At 39.2% G+C, this 17925-nt stretch overlaps 2 protein-coding genes across 3 annotated transcripts in view; both read left to right on the top strand.

The window, feature by feature from the left end:
* LOC126718443 (beta-glucosidase 12-like) overlaps positions 1–17925 on the top strand; it is a 91623-nt gene that overhangs the window by 24387 nt on the left and 49311 nt on the right. The gene's annotated exons all lie outside the window — the stretch shown is intronic.
* LOC126718520 (beta-glucosidase 12-like) overlaps positions 1–17925 on the top strand; it is a 107314-nt gene that overhangs the window by 62641 nt on the left and 26748 nt on the right. The gene's annotated exons all lie outside the window — the stretch shown is intronic.

The following is a 17925-nucleotide window of genomic DNA, read 5'->3' as shown; positions in this document are numbered from 1 at the left end:
GTTGGTGATTGAAGTCGCGTATTGGGAACTGCGCAATTAGTTAGTCATGTACTTGGGAGTCGTGCATCAGAAAGGAGAACTGTCACTACAGAACAAGTCCAATTGGGTATTGGGGTAAGGGTTCAACTGTAGGTTGGTAAGGTACTTGGGATTCCTTTACTTGTAACCGCTTGTTGTGATAATAGTGGAGTTTCGGGAGTGGTGACCTGAAAATCACCCGGTGGGGTTTTTGCCGTTAGGTTTTCCCCATTCGTAAACAAATCACCGTGTTATTTATTTTCCACTACATAATTAGTTTATTAGTGATTTGTTTGTGCTACCACGCGTTTGCATGATAAATTGATTAATTAATAACTTGACTAATTAATTAATTAATTTCTATCATAAGGGGTCATTCAGTTTGTGGCCTATCAAGTGGTATCAGAGCAGGCACACTCTGATTAGGGTTTAATCTTTGCTATGTTGATCCATTGACCCCTGTTTGTCATGAATAGAGGACAGTCATTAATCATACCTCCTTTATTTGATGGCACTAACTATGCATACTAGAAATTACGCATGACGGCTTTCTTGCAATCTTTAGATGAGAAAGTGTGGCAAGCTATGGAGATAGGCTGGACTAAGCCTGCAGAAGTGCTAGCCGACTGGGATGATGGTAAGATTAAGGCGGCAAACTTCAACAGCAGAGCATTGAATGTATTGTTCAGTGCAGTCACCAATGAGGAGTTCAAGAAGATATCCTCAACTGAAACTGCCAAGGAGGCTTGGACCATTCTCCAGACAACCTATGAAGGTACTAAGGCTGTCAAGGACTCAAAGTTTCAGAGGCTCACTACAAGCTTTGAAGAGATAAAGATGGAGGAGGATGAGTCATTCGATGAGTTCTATGCCAAGCTAAAGGACATAGTGAACTCAACCTTCAATCTTAGGGAAACCATTCCTGAACCCAAGATTGTGAGAAAAGTGCTCAGATCTCTACCCGAGAGATTCCATGCCAAGATTACGGCAATAGAGGAATCAAAGGATATTGACAAGATTCCTCTGACTGAGCTGGTTGGAAACTTGCAGATATACGAGCTAGGGTTGACAAGAATAGGCAAGTCAGGTAAAAGCAAGAGTATGGCACTGAAGGCTAAGAACAGTGAAACAGATGAATCTTCTGATGATGAAGATTCCAAGATGAAGTCCTACATCACCAGGCAATTCAAGAAGTTTATGAAGAACGTCAATGGAAAGGGTTTTGACAAGGACCACAGGCAATCCAGTTCTTCTCAATTTAAAGGCCAAGTCAAAGGGAAGAAGGATGCTAAGGAAGGTGGTCAGTACACTGTTCCCGCAGGACCTAAGTGCTTTGGGTGTCAAGGCTTCGGTCACATGAAGCATGAGTGTCCTACATATCTCAAGAGCATTGGGAAAAGCAAGGCACTTGCTGTTACCCTAAGTGACATTGAGCCTGAGGATGATTCTGACAATGACGATGACGGAATCTTGAATGCCTTCACTACCATTGTTGATCCTACTGATGGGATTGTTGAAGATGTGGTTGAAGAAGAGGAATTGGTGGAATCAAAATTTGAGAAGATGGATGATCAAGATGACATCCATACAGCCTATGAGAAGTTGTACAAGCTTTTTGAGAAGCATGAGAAACTGTATAGGCTAACCACCAAGAAGCTCAGTGACGTGGAACTTGTTCGTGAGGAGCTTTCCACAAAGTTTAATGAAGTGAATCAGACTATTGGAGCACTAAGATTCAAGAACAATTTCTTGGCTGAGAAGACCAAGAAGCTTGAAGCAGAGCTGTTTCAAGACAGAGCTCAATTGGAGAGGACTTCAAGTGCAAAACTTGATGAGATGCTCAACATTCAGAAATCTACTTTAGATCGAACAGGTTTAGGGTATGGACTTTCTTCCTCTAATACTGCTCCTTCTAGTACTACTGTTTTTGTTCCTCCTACTAATAATGTTAAAATTGAGAACAATAAAATTAAAACTGAATTAGCTAGTGAGAACATAGACAGGGGTAAATCTATCTTAGGAGCACCCCCTAAACTTGAGAAGAAAGATGTTAAAAACCCTAGGGCTAAGAAGGCTAATTCTCAAAAGCCTAAACAAAAGAAGCAGCATTTCTGTCATCATTGTGGAGCTATCGGTCATACTCAACCAAATTGCTACAAGTGGCTTGCCACTCAACAGAGCAATGGCATGATAGCATTTGGGAACCAGAATCAGCTTTAATCCTCTCTTGCTCCCCTTGGAGATCTTCTCAAAGCCCTCATGTTCCTTTCGAACTTGAACGGTTTTTCTCTCTCAACACCGGTTCAAGGGTTTAATCAAAGGAAGGGTTCTTCCAGGGTGTGGAAGGAAAAGGGCTCCAAGTGATTCTATCACTTTTCTCTCCCTCTTCTTGTTTTTGTGTGTGCATTACTTATGTGTTTTGCTTTCAAGTTTTGAGTCAGTCTAGTTTTTATGCTTTGGTTGTTTAACATGTTTTTGTTTGGTTATTTTTCAGTTTTGCTTTGTTTTGTTTTTCATATAAAAATAGAAAAAAACTTGAAAAATAAAAAAAAATACAAAAACAGTGTGTGTTTTGTGTACATTGGTACTTGTGTAGCTTGGATGACAATTGAAACAAAATCTTCTAAACTTTGTATCATTTGTAGCTTAGATGAGCATCTCTATGCACAACTAAGCAAGTGAGCTTTGTGGCTTATGTTTGTGATGAGTAAGATTAAGTTGTCTCTTATACTTAACACTCATATCACTCTTTTTGACGGGAAGGACTAGAAAATCCTAAGAGAAAGGCATAAATAACCATCTCACCACTATTGCCCGTCAATCATAATATAACACATGTATGCTTGTTCGCGAAAAATAATCTGCAAGCGCATAGAATCGTAACAAGTAGTAAAGTGTTTTTAGAAAACGAATGTCGAATGAGATGTGAAAGCCACCCCACATACCCCAGTTATCCCAATTTTCTTCTAGATTTGTTGACATAGTTTGTGTTCTCAAAATTTTCCTGGGAACAAATCTTTGATTTTTAATAAAATAATAAATATAAAAGAAGCTAGTCAACTTGCAACCTTTGTTTTTTACTTTTGCTTTAAAAAAAAAAAATCAAAAGGAGTAGTAGGATCGGTTTCTTTTAGGAAATTTAGATGTTAGAAGGTTTACATCTTGGCCTTTAGATATTAATGGGCAATGGGGCACTCTATAATTTGGCTTGAATACAAAATACTGCTGGGGGGGGGGGGGGGATGAATATCAAAATATTGAATATGTTTAGCCTTAAGATCACATTACTTTTTTCCTCCACTTTACAACTATGTGATTTAACTAACATAGTAACTTAACTTGAACAGGTTCATAATGCTTGAAATTGATATAATCCTATACCACGGTAGTCCGCTTAAGAATGCCAATGCGAACAAGGTATTGCCATTTGAAGGGCCGGGTATAAAGACCTATTATACCCAAATTGATCGTAGGTTGAAGACCCTTGACGAATTGAAGATGATTGTCATGGAAGAGTTGTGTGAGAATCTTGCTGTGCACAATATACAAATTACTTATCGTATGCCAATTAAATCCTGAAGCACTGGATTAATTACAAGTATATGGTGATAGAAACAGACAAACATGTAAAGATTATGTTTGACAAATTAGAGAGAATACCTGAAGTAACTAACATTGAGTTGTACATACAGTTGAAGCCGCATGTAGTCTGGCAAGTAGATATCCAACAAATAACTACAAGTTTACAGGTTATAGTTCCGGATGCTTAATATGAGTATTCTACACATGTAGAGGATGATGATGTTCATGCCGATGGTGATGATGATGATGATGACGACAACGACTATGTTGATGAGACTACTACCATTAACAATGATGATGATGATTGTAAGGTTGAATTTATTCAACCATCTAATTGGCTTTATTCCGTGCCAAATTTGCTTGTAATTCAGCATTTAGTAACCCTGTATTTAGGTGGGATTGTTGTAAGGGTAGTGAGTGAGATAGTGTGAAGATTGCTCAAGAGTGTGCAAGAAAACAGAGTGTCGCGGCTGGGACTCGCGGCTGGACTCGCGGCTTCAACCCGCCAGAATCTGCACACGTGCCAAGCATGCTGGAAGATGAACAGTCATGCTAGCTGGAGCACTACAGGACAAAACAGGACAACTGGCCATACGGTTAACTCGCGACTGGAACTCGCGACTTAGTCAAGCCGCGAGGTCAAGCCGCGAGCCACCCCTGTTTTGGAAAAACCTGACGTTTCGCATTCCTCTTCACTCCAGTATAAATACCCTTTTAACCCACGATTGAAAGAGAGCTTCCAGAGAGAATTTTGAGAGAGAAACCCTAAAGAAAAACCAGATTGTTTTACCCACAATCTCTACCTTAGAGTCTCATCAAAATCCCTCACTCTCTTCCTCTCCATTGTCAAATCCTTGAGAGGCCATTATACCAAACCTGGTTCTCACCATTATCATCTCTGTGAGACAGTCGTTTGGAGTTCTGGGAAGCAGTTAGGAAGGAGCCAATATTCATTGGTTGATGCTACGGTGTAGTAGCGGAATCCGGAAAGCTAGAAAAGAAAAAGGTTCGGCGCAACCTCGTTGGAGCAAGAAGCTTGGAGGGCTTAGGTGCATTGGGTAGATTAGGCTTGGAGGGTCTATTGCTGTCCTTGTATCCCAACTGTATTTTCTAGTGGATTGATTACCGCTTGGAGGGCGGCGGAGAGGTTTTTCGCCGAGGTCTTCGGTTTCCTCTTCGATAACATATCTGGTGTTATCGCTGTGTTTGCATCTTCCTTCCTCTCTATATCTGCCTTTACATTATCTGCTGTGGTTTATTTTGTTGTGGCTTAGATAGTTGTTTAATCAATTCCATGTTATAGCATATGTTAAGTTTCCGCACACTAGTTGTTTAACATATTGCGTGTGTTGATTAAATTGGTATTTGGAGGTCTAAACGTTCAAAAGTGTTTTTGTACACGTTTTTGAACTTTCAATTGGTATCAGAGCGGGTACACATCTGTTTGGTTTTATTACCATTGTGTGATCCTTGACTCCCTTTCTTTTGAGATGGATAGGTCTCAATCCCTTAATGCACCTCCATATTTTGATGGAAGTAATTATGCATTTTGGAAGGTTCGTATGAGAGCCTTTTTATGCTTTATTGATGAATCCGTGTGGGATGCTGTTGAGATTGGTTGGGCCAAACCTGAGGCAGCCAAATCCACATGGGATAAGGCAGCACTTGCTGCATCTAATGCTAACAGTAAAGCACTAAATGCTATTTTCTATGGTGTGTCTCCAGATGAATTTCACAGGATTTCTCACATTACTATTGCAAAAGATGCATGGGAGATTCTGGAAACAACTTATGAAGGCACGAAGAAGGTGAAAGATACCAAGTTACAAATGCTGACCACTCGGTTTGAGGAGCTCAAGATGAGTGAGGATGAGTCTTTCGACTCGTTCTATGGGAAGTTAAATGAAGTGGTTGTCAGCAAGTTTAACTTGGGGGAGAAGATGGAGGATTCTAAGATTGTAAGGAAGATCCTTCGATCATTGCCGGAAAGCTTCCGTGCCAAAGTGACAGCCATTGAAGAGAGCAAGGATCTTGACGACATCAAGGTGCAGGAGCTGGTTGGTTCTCTACAGACCTATGAAATGTCGCTGCCAAATCAACGGAAGGGTAAATCCATTGCTCTAAAGACCGTTAATGAGAAGGTGGAAAATCAAGGCTCGTCAGGAGAAGATATGGTTGACAAGGATGTAGCCTATCTTGTTAAAAATTTCAAGAAGTTTTTGAAATTCAAAAACAATGGAAAATTTGATGATAAGAGAAATTTCCAAAATTCTGGAAGGGAGAAGAGGGATTTCAAGAGGAAAGATGGAAAAGAATCCCAATCCACACAAGGTGTTACTTGTTTTGAATGCAACGGGCATGGACACTTCAAGAGGGAATGTCCTAACTATTTGAAATCAAAAGGCAAGGTGTACGCCACGACTTTGAGTGATTCAGATTCGTCCGACTCAGAATCTGAGGAGAGCTGTGATGGAGAAGGGAACTACTCAGCTTTCATGACTATTGCTCATGTTGAGTCTTCGGATGAATTGAATTTGCTTGTTCAAGACCTTGGAGAACATAGTGAGGATGACTCACTAGGAATTGTTGAAGAATCAGAAGCTGAAGAAGAAGAAAGCACAGCTACTCTTCAAGAAAATTACAACTCACTTTTGGAGAAATCTGGCGAATACACAAGGGTGGCCAAGGCTGCTGTGAGAAAGATGAAGAAGGCTGAGGAGGACTACAAAAGTCTCCTAATCCGGTATAGGGAGGCCAAATGTGAGATTGAAACCCTTAATGGTGAGCTGTCCGAAGCCTACACTAAAGTGAGATTCCTTGAGAATGAGGTTGTTCAAGCAAATGCAAAAATAGAGAGGGTCACCACCAAGAAGCTTGATGATGTTATATCATCTCAAAAGAGCTTCTCAGACAAATCCGGACTGGGATATACCGGAGGAAGTAGCTCAACTGGAAATGTCACCAAAGAAGTGAAGTTTGTGAAGTCCAAAGATCCAGTTGTAGCTGACTCTACGAGTGTGAACCTCGAGGTGGAGAAAAAGAAGAATGTGGTGGACCAACGGATGCTGAATCATCGGAATCAGTCTATGGGCAGGTCCGAGTCTCGTGCCAAGTCACGTCCACGACCACAAAGAGGTCCTAGAGGAATGTATGTGTGCCATTATTGCGGACTTCAAGGGCACACTCGACCAAATTGCCAAAAGCTGAGGGCAATGAACAGTGCTACTCCTCAAAGGTCAGGAGGACCAAGAACTGATAGGAGAACTTGGGCAGGGGATCAACCTAGAGAGCAAAATGGAGATCCCGGAATGATGGACGTGATGAAGATGATTGGTGCATTCACCAACTGCTTGGAAAGCTTCTCACGAAGGTTTGAAAGCCCTAACTCCCGTACCCAATCCTTTAAGGAAATCACCCCAAACGCAAGTGCCGTGTGGGTGAAAAGGGGTACTCATGCATAAGCATTACAACATGTCCATGCATTAATACTTCCTATGCTTTGTGACTATGTTTGTTTGGTATGCTTGTTGTTTTTGATTTTGGTTGTTTGTTTGTGAATATTTCTTAATTGTGTTTTATCAGTCTTTTTGTTTCTTGAGTCAAAAATCCAAAAATTACATAAAAAGTTGAAAATCAAAAAGCTTGATTGACTTTGTTGAGTTTTGTCTTAAAACTCGTTTTGCCGTGTACCTTTGTGCTAATGGCTTCGTGCATTTTCGAACATTACTTGTTTTCATGCACTCATATCACTATGGGAAAAATCTTGAAATCTATGTGATTGTTGTAAATAGATCTTCAAACTTGTCATGAATGATTAGTGAATGGTTATGTTGATCTTGAAACATGCATAGACTTGTGTCTATATCTCTTCCCATTTTTTTATTTTTTTGCTAAAAAGAGCTCACTAAATGTAAATCTCCAAATGAAAAGAGATATTGAGCTGCAAAAGCCTGTCGCACATTCTAGTATTTGACTAGGAAAAAGGGTAAGCGACCTTATATCAAAAGTGAAATTTCTTTCAAAAAGGCCAAAGGCCTGTTCTTCAAAGAAAAATGTTGTCTATACCTCTCACAATGAGAGATGATTGCCTCAAAAGATCAAATGTTATGGCTGAAAGTGGAGTCAAATGAAAAGCTCCAAGTTATGTTATCAAGTCGTGTGGGAAGTCATATATTCATATTTCTATAATTGAGATTGGTCACATGATCTAGTGCTAATTGTGTATGCCTTGGTTGAATTGATCATTGAAGCTTCACATTAGACAAAGGACTATTTCATTGTTGATATCCACACACAACACACAAGTTTATGTTTGATAAATGCCGTATTCATTTGTGTGATTCTACTTGATAAAATGTGTTTTCACATGCTCAATCTTTGTTAATTCGAGCACAAAAAGATTTTTGAGTGTTTTAGGTGTTTTTGGAAAGTATTTTGCTGGAAAAATCTGAAAATTTCAAAAATACAGTTTTGCCCTGTTTTGGCGGCTCAGTCGCGGGTATGTCAAGTCGCGAGCCTCAGTCGCATCTTCGCTGGTCAGTTTTGGCGACTTGTTCGCGAGTGGAAGGTCCAGTCGCGCGATTCACTCAGAGATTTTCGCGGCTCAGCTCGCGACTCACTCGCGGGTAGACCTTCCAGTCGCGAAAAACACTTAGAAAATTTTTTCAAAATTTTCCTCTTGAGTGCTTTGGCGGCTTGAGCTGGCGACTGTGTGGCGACTTGAACCAGTCGCAAAAATCGCGTGTTTTGCAGAAACAGGAGCAGTTTTTAAACTTTTTCAGTTTTTCCCTCGAATTTTTGTGACTGTTCATCTTCTCTCTAAACACTCTCCCTCCCAAACACTCCGTGCTCCCTTTTCCAATCTCTTGTGTTGCATTTTTACAGCCCAAAATCGTCGAGTTCCAGGTATGGGTTTTCTGATTTTCACTCTTTTCTACTTGATTTTGTGCTTTTACCCTTGATTTTTCGCATTTGATTGTGTTTTTTTTTAAATGGGTTTGTGGTTCGGTCTCTGCTCTTTGTTCTTGCTTAGCTTGTGGATTCTGTTGTTATAGGTTGTGTTAATGATAGTCATTTTCCTTTGCTCTTGTGCTTAGCTAAGTATTCCTTTCATTTCAATCTGAACGTTGAGCTGTTGAGATGTTACTATTGGTTTTGTTTGAGGCTGTGAGTTTTCCTTTGCTAGATTTGCATGTCTTAGAGTGTTAATCTGTGGGAAGATTCTGTTAGGCTCAATATATTGTGTGTATGTCATATCATTTTCCAGAATCTGCCTCAATGTCATTTATTTGCCTTCAGGATAGCTTCACCATGTTGTTCATGTGTTTCCTATCCTAGGATTAGTTTATCTATATGGTTGAACTAAATTGCTTGCTGGTTAAGTGTTTGAAGTTCACTTGTTTGATTGATATCTCTCTCTGTTAACTACATGGTACTGACTGGTTGTGCACATATATTGTTATATGTTGTTGTGGCCTTTTCTGATTGTTCACAGATGGCTCCTTCACCTCAGAAGAAGAAATCTACTGCGAAGAAGGCTGACAAAAGACTTAAGATGGATCCTAGATTGTTTAGGTCAGTTCACCATTTTGAGAGATACAAGGATAACTTCTTGAATGCAGGAATCATTCAAGAGAGATTTGTGGATTTGGATGATTTAAGGCAAACTTTTATTCCCAGTTGTTTTGAAGGAAGAGGATGGGACAAACTTTTAAGTGATTTCCCTTTGGTGTGTGAACCCCTGATTAGAGAATTTTATTCAAATGCTGTGATAAAGGAGAATGAGTTAAATTGCTGGGTTAGAGGGAAAGAATTCATCTTGGATGCACATGTCATAGATGATGTACTAGGGCTTGAGGGTTTGGATGATGAGGAGTTTGTCAATTTCAAGGATAGGAGTGTCTCTATTGAAACAGTTCAACAGAGAATAGGTGGGCAGAGAGAAGGGAAGTGTTTGAATACCACTGCCTTTCCAGTGGACATGAGGGTTCTAACCATAATCATGATGTTTAACCTTTATCCTATTAGGAAGTTGACCACAATCAATTGTGCTAGAGCAATTTTTCTGATGGATCTCAAAGAGATGAACTTCATAGATATAAGTTCCCACATCTTTGACATCATTGTGGATGAGACAAGAACAACATCTAGACCAAAACTGATCTTTCCCAGTCTCCTAATGAGGATATTTCGAAGGAAGGGTGTTCAAATTCCTCAAGACATCAGTCACATGTCCACACCCTCTGCAATCAACAAACTTACCTGCAAAAGGATCAGTGTTAGGCTTCCAGGAGAAGAAGATGAAGGTGATGAAGGAGAGGAAGTCCCAATGGAGACTGATGCAGAGGCAGCAGGGCATGCATCCACCTCAACACCAAGGAGGAGTGGCAAGAGGTCCAGAGCTTCAACTTCTGCAGATGCACCTCCAGATGCTTTCCAGATCATTCTGGAAAGGCTTGATGGGATCAGGGCAGTCCAGACTGAGCATTCTGACAGGATGAGAGCCATGCAAGACCAGATTGATGTCTTGGCTGCTACACTTGACAGCTTCACAACTCAGCATGACCAGTGACCCTTTGGCCATTCCATGTCAAAAAGGGGGAGAAAGTTCATTGATAATTGAAGCAGAAAAGCAGCTCTTGAGGGGGAGTAATTTGTTGAGGGGGAGTAATTAGTGTTTTTATGGTTTTTATGGTCTTAATACACTGGGTTTTGGTGTATAACTGTTTCTAAATCTTTTCATATACTCTTGGATAAACTTTTATATATGTTTAATGATGTTATTCAGGTTTTTGTTAGTTTGTACCCATATGCTTTTGTAAGCTTTGAGGGTTTATGTTTTATGCATAGTTTGTAGGCCTTGTGGTATGTACCATGCTTAAGTGCAGCCTTTATGCTATGTGAAATCAGTATTTTAAATCTAAATGTTCTGCATTGTGGTTTATGTACTGTCACTCTTGTGCCCTTGTAGGATTGTTCCTAGATGCATATGCCTTGTGTGCTATGCATTGGTTGAGTGTTGAGCATACAAGTGTCTTGCCTTGTGCTTGTTAACTTGTATGTCCTTGTGTTCATTCCAAGTGTGAATGTACACTGTGATCACTACCTTGTGGTGTTCACTTGGTTGATCATGCCATGGTTTGTTCATTAACTCCATCTTATGCTTGATCTTATATTGCCTGTTTCATATGCATTTATAATTTTCTGCTTACAATGATCATGGTGTATTGTTGTGTTTCAGGAGTTTATGTTCATATGATTCAAGTGCTTCACAGCTTCTAGAATTAGGTGTGAGTGAGTTTTGATCAACTGTTCCCAACTCACATGTTAAGTCTAGAGTCTGTTTTAGGGTTTTGTCACGGAATAGCCAAAGGGGGAGATTGTAAGGTTGAATTTATTCAACCATCTAATTGGCTTTATTCCGTGCCAAATTTGCTTGTAATTCAGCATTTAGTAACCCTGTATTTAGGTGGGATTGTTGTAAGGGTAGTGAGTGAGATAGTGTGAAGATTGCTCAAGAGTGTGCAAGAAAACAGAGTGTCGCGGCTGGGACTCGCGGCTGGACTCGCAGCTTCAACCCGCCAGAATCTGCACACGTGCCAAGCATGCTGGAAGATGAACAGTCATGCTAGCTGGAGCACTACAGGACAAAACAGGACAACTGGCCATACGGTTAACTCGCGACTGGAACTCGCGACTTAGTCAAGCCGCGAGGTCAAGCCGCGAGCCACCCCTGTTTTGGAAAAACCTGACGTTTCGCATTCCTCTTCACTCCAGTATAAATACCCTTTTAACCCACGATTGAAAGAGAGCTTCCAGAGAGAATTTTGAGAGAGAAACCCTAAAGAAAAACCAGATTGTTTTACCCACAATCTCTACCTTAGAGTCTCATCAAAATCCCTCACTCTCTTCCTCTCCATTGTCAAATCCTTGAGAGGCCATTATACCAAACCTGGTTCTCACCATTATCATCTCTGTGAGACAGTCGTTTGGAGTTCTGGGAAGCAGTTAGGAAGGAGCCAATATTCATTGGTTGATGCTACGGTGTAGTAGCGGAATCCGGAAAGCTAGAAAAGAAAAAGGTTCGGCGCAACCTCGTTGGAGCAAGAAGCTTGGAGGGCTTAGGTGCATTGGGTAGATTAGGCTTGGAGGGTCTATTGCTGTCCTTGTATCCCAACTGTATTTTCTAGTGGATTGATTACCGCTTGGAGGGCGGCGGAGAGGTTTTTCGCCGAGGTCTTCGGTTTCCTCTTCGATAACATATCTGGTGTTATCGCTGTGTTTGCATCTTCCTTCCTCTCTATATCTGCCTTTACATTATCTGCTGTGGTTTATTTTGTTGTGGCTTAGATAGTTGTTTAATCAATTCCATGTTATAGCATATGTTAAGTTTCCGCACACTAGTTGTTTAACATATTGCGTGTGTTGATTAAATTGGTATTTGGGGGTCTAAACGTTCAAAAGTGTTTTTGTACACGTTTTTGAACTTTCAATGATGATGATGATGACTATGTTGATGAGAATATTGCCATTAACGGTGAAGATTTTGCCGATAGAGATGAGTATGAAGACAGGATTGACAGAGGGGACTTTGGGAACTTTGAGAGGGACATTGCTGACGATGAGACATTGGACGGTAGTGAACCTGATGCAGACAATGTTATTAGTGTCTAAAACATTACGAACACAATCCCTACCTACGCACCTCTTGCGTTGTCATTCTCTACAAATACTTGGGAAAATATGGTTGATCCTTCACATATTGAGATGCCATTTGTGTCTACTTGGAGAGAGGGGATGAATTTGTGCAAAGGGTTGACTTTTGCCAATAAAGTGGAGGTGAAGCGTGTATTAACAATTTGTGCCCTAAAAGAAAACAAACATTTTACGATCAGTAGGTCAACGACGAAAAAACTTTGTGCGAAATACATGCATGAGTCATGCAAGTGGTATGTTTGCGCAATTATGAAGCCCAATCTCCACGAACTATGGATGGTCATTGTGTATGTGGGTCCTCACACGTGTATACTGATTGGGGTGTGAAATGATGGTAGAATGATGAGTTGTAATTTTATTGCATTAGACATCCATAAGAAGTTATGTGAGGATCACACTACCCCAGTTAAGCATCTTAGATCTATGATAGAGACAATATAATGGCCATAAGCCTTCTTACTATAAGGTATGGGATGCGAAACAAAAGGCGATTGCGAAGATGTTTGGGAATTGGGAAGAGTCTTACCAAAGGTTGCAAAAGTTGCTAATGGCATATATTGATCAGGACCCGACTACCCAGGTGTTCTATCATATCACACCCACCAATGAAGATAACAACGTATTGTTGCATTATGTGTTTTGGTCTTTCGGTCCATGCATATCAGGATTCAAATATTGCAAGCCGGTTATCAATATTGATGTGATCCATCTATATGGTAAATATCAAGGAAAGTTGTTGGTCGCAATGGCAACTGACGCTAACAACAAGGTATTCCCTCTCATCTTTGTTGTTGTGGATTGTGATTCAAGGTCTAGTTGGAGGTGGTTTTTACAGTGTCTCAGAGAAATGATTGGCCACGTGATACCTGACGAAGGCATTTGCATAATTTCTAACTAACATCTCGATATCAAAAACGCCATTGCAACTGGCCTAGAGGGGATGATGGAAGAACACGGGTATTTCATAGATATTGCCTTCGACATGTTGCTAGCAACTTCAACACCCATTTTCAAAACTTGAATCTAAAGTCAACGGCGTTGAAAGTGAGATATGCTAGTCAAGTAGTTAAATTTGATACCATAATGGAGTCCATTAAGCAGGTGGAAATTGAGGCCATTAGGAATAAGAAGAAGGTAACGGGGAAGGATGGCAAGGAAAAGAATCAAGATTATCTTCAATACATATACTTAATGAGCGAGTCTGTGGATATGTGGACCTAGTCACATGATGGTGGGAGACGTTTTGGGGCAATGACAACCAATATATCAGAGTGCTTCAATGGTGTACTGAAAGGTGCACGGGGCCTTCCTATTGCCGCGTTAGTTGAGTTCACTTGGAACAAACTCGTTGAATATTTCCATGACCGGGACAAAGAATACCATTATCAGTTGTCAGAGGGTAAGAAATGGAGTGAATATGCCTTATCCACGTGGGATGGAAATAAGCATAAATCTGAGAAACACTATCTCAAGCCATTTCGTAATGAAGAGCTAATATTTCAAGTAGTTACCTAACCCAACATGTGTAGCGCAGGAGGGCGAAACCACAGTTATGAAGTTTGGTTATGGGAAAGAACATGCAGTTGTGGGAAATGGCAAAACATAGGGATCCCGTGTTCACATGCAATTAGAGTATGTGACTATTTACATATTGATTCGACCACATATATTCACCCATGTTATGGTTTGAACAATGCCCTTAACACTTATGAGCATGCATTTATGGTTCCTAAGTCACAGTCATTGTGGAGGGATCCTATGGGGCCAAAGTGGTTGCCTAATCCAGCATTGTTGCGGGCCAAAGGTCAACCAGTGAAGTCAAGAATAAGGAATGAGATGGATGGAGTGAGGAATAAGGATCGAGAACCGGGATGGCAGAGGGAGGACGCAGATTTGATAGAGAGTCAACCCAAGCAGACATGTAGACTGTGTCATGCTTCTGGGCATAACCGTAGAAAATGTCCGCAGTCTCGTGGCCCTTCCACAAGTGATCATGTTCCACACTAGGTAGGTAGATTGCAAAAAGTTATGCATCGGTTAAATAATTGTTGTTCATTCGATGTTTACCTAATGTTTACTATCTTGTCTCCTAACATGATTACTCTACGTTTTTCAAGCATGCTTCCATGGATGACGTTTTTGTCGTGCGGACCGCCAATCTTAGGAAAGTGACTACATTGTATTGACTCTATGTGAACTTTTTGGTTTTTGTTGAATGTATTTGTAATTCTCTATCCAATGTACCTCTATGAAGATTGTGATTTGAGTAGTATGGTTAGAACTGCAAATTAAGCATGGTTGGGCATGTTTAGAATGTTGATATATTGAGAATGCCTTTTGCTGCGATGTAAGTGCATTTGCATTGTAAAACTATGTTTATGCAGAGAGCATAACAGTTATAGTTTGGTGCCTATTGAGAACGCCTTTTGATGTAATTTAAGTGCATTTACATTCTTAGCTTCTCTGCCTCTCAATGAGTGTTTATGGATTACATTCTCAGCTTCTCTATCTCTATTTCTCAGCAGGTGCATGCACACATTTCAGTTTCTGGTTTGCCTGCATGTCCAGGAAAAAAAAAAAAATTTCCCAGTGACAAAAATTTCCCAGTTTCTGGTTTGCCTATTGAGCAGTTTTGCACGTCTAGGGGAAAAAAAAAATTCTCAATGGAACTCGAGTCTATGAAACTCGAGTTCCACTGGGAAAAACAGAGCAAAATAGAGCAATCTCTCAGCTTAAACAGAGCATTGAGCAGTTTTGATCTTGAGAATTAAATACTCAAGTTTTTGAGTGGAACTCGAGTTAAGTTCCACTGGGAAAAACAGAGCAAAACAGAGCAATCTCTCAGCCTAAATAGAGCATTGAGTAGTTTTGATCTTGAAAATTAAATACTCGAGTTCTTGTCCAAATATTTTTTTTGAGAATCTCGAGTTTCAAACACTAGAGTTCTTTTCTTTTTTTCTTTTGTATTGTGAACATAAGTTTGATGGAGGTGTTTCAAGGATTAAATCACATCTGGCTGAAGTTATTGATCTTGTTATTTGTAAAAAACTACTAAAATTGTTCAAGAAGAAGCTTATTTTTCTCTCCAAAAAAAAAAAAAAAAGAAAAGAAAAGAAAAGAAAATAAGAAGCTTATCTAGCCTTTAAAATTTAGGTGTGTACAAAAAGTTAATCTGATTTTGATTTAATTATATTTATAGTATATGTATGTGCTATAGAGTATAGAGAGAAAAAGACATAACATAATTGTATAATATTTTTAAAAAATTAGAAAAAGCTTATTCTTTTTCATGAAAAAGCTTATTTTTATAATTCTATAGATCCATTTATTTTAAATTATTTGTTATTCTTCTATTGATCCAATTTTACTATCAATTTTCATATTCTAATATTATATTCTTTATCTATTTATTGTAAGGCAAAAGAAATATGGTTCGAAAGAAAGATCGATTTTGAGAGTATGTTGAAGAACTAAATGATCATTTCAAATGTAAGTTTTGTGAATGTAATTTTGCTGGGGTGCTACAAGGATTAAAGCACACTTAGCTGGAGTTAAAGGCCATTATATTGGTATTTGTAAAAAAGTACCTACAAAATTCCAAGAAGAAGCTTCTCTAAATATTGGACAGCCTAACAAAAAATTTAAAGGTGCATTGACTTCAAGCAAGGCCGAGGAGAGGAAAATTAGCTCAACTTCAATATCGAAGGAAGACACATTAAGTGGACTCTTTAAAAAGGTGAGTGATGTTTGTAATCAATGTTGTAAATATTTTATTGTTAGATTATATTTGGCCATAATTTTGGTTGAGATAACTAATTCAATTAGTGATTTTAAATGTTTGAATCAAGTAAAACATTATACTAAATTTCATTAATGAATTTTTTGTTATAAGAAGATTGGTGTTTGCCGGGGGGGGGGGGGGGATGTCAAAAAGTCACACACTTCGATACAACTTAGACATGTGGCAAGCAGTGATTACATTACTTTTCTCTGAGTTCGAATGGTGGACTTATATGATCATTTTCAATTTGGTAGTTACTAATAATATCACTTTATTTACTGAAAATATCACTTTATCTTTCTTAAGAACTCAAACCAATCACTATAAATGTAATCACTTTTAGTTTTAAGGGCTAAAATTGCTAATGGGCTAAAACTTATAAACCAGCAACATATTTTGCACTAAAATTGAACTATATGAATGGATATGATTATAAAATTTCTATGGAGTTTTTAAGATCTCAATCCTCTTCTTTTTCTTTTTCTTTTTTCCTTCTAATTTTGGTGCAAGGGGAAAGCTCAATTAGAGAGGGAGTGAGAGAGCAAAGTCTAAAATGGCTATATTATTCTCAGGGAGAGAGAGAGAGAGAGAGATTGGAGAGAAAAATATTAAATTAAACACCAAGGTTGGATTTGCAAATGCACCACACTACACACTCAACTAATCAAATATCCAATCAAAAACTTGCACCACATTAATTTTGACTTGCAAAGAAAGGCTTAATTGCTTCAATAAAAACATCACATAGTTGGTATTGCCACCATGAATACACAGTACTTGCTACATCTGAGAATTTATATGACTCCAAAGCCACAATAGTTTTGAATATGGCTTTGTTTAATACTGAGAGTATCCATTGACAGCTAAATGGCAAGTCGTTTGGATTTACATTTGTGGGTGGAACATAATCATCCCTAAACTTGGTCATAGAAAATCGTATAGCATTCCACAATTTATGGAACTACTGATGATACCGCATCCTCTATACTCTTATATAACCGTGTAACTTGTAACATTTATCAATTGTATGTCCAAGCATGTTGTAGTGAGTGCATAAAGGTCTCTCCCTTTTGTTGTTTCCTTTGTTCCAAGTAGGATTACCAGAGCTACTTCCCTTCGAATTAGCTACATTGCTATTGAATTAGGCTTTTTAGTGTAAGATCCTCCATGTCCTACACTCTTGTGAGGCTCTTCTTGAAGAACCAAGGCATAAATCTTGCTAATCAAAGGAAAAGGCTCCTGCATCAGAATTTGAGTCCTTATAGTCTCAAAATTCTCATTCTCACTCATCAAAAACCTCATAGCATAAGTCTTGTCATAAGAAGCATTTAGGGTTTTGATTGCTCCACAGGTACACTCTGGTAATGGCTCTAAATTGAGCAGTTGATCCCATAGCTTCTTGAATCTTGTGAGATACTCTGTGACTGTCATCTGGTTCTAAGAGATGTTAGAAATCTCCTTTTGAAGATTGTAGATTTTGGGACCACTACCCTGTGAAAAGAGTTTTTGCAATTCAAGCCACATCTCTTTGGCAGTTTGACAGTACATTATGCTGCTAGATACATTAACGTGCATGGAGTTGATCATCCATGAAATCACCATTGTGTTGCATCTTAAGTCTTAACCGATCTTCATAGAGAGGAGATTCTAGGTCTGGCTCAACAATTTTGCCATTAATGAAACCTATCTTCTTCTTGGCAGTGAGAGCTAAAATCATAGCCCTAGACCAAGAGTGATAATTCTTCATTCCAAGTAGTGGTTGTGTAACCAAGATGTTGCTTGGATTTTCATTTGAATTGAGAAAATATGGATTTAGAAGATTTGAAGAA

The sequence above is a fragment of the Quercus robur genome, chromosome 1, assembly GCF_932294415.1.
Source record: "Quercus robur chromosome 1, dhQueRobu3.1, whole genome shotgun sequence".
Classification (NCBI taxonomy): Eukaryota; Viridiplantae; Streptophyta; class Magnoliopsida; order Fagales; family Fagaceae; genus Quercus; species Quercus robur.
The sequence above is the reverse complement of the archived record's forward strand: the minus strand, read 5'-3'. Positions and strand labels throughout refer to the sequence as shown.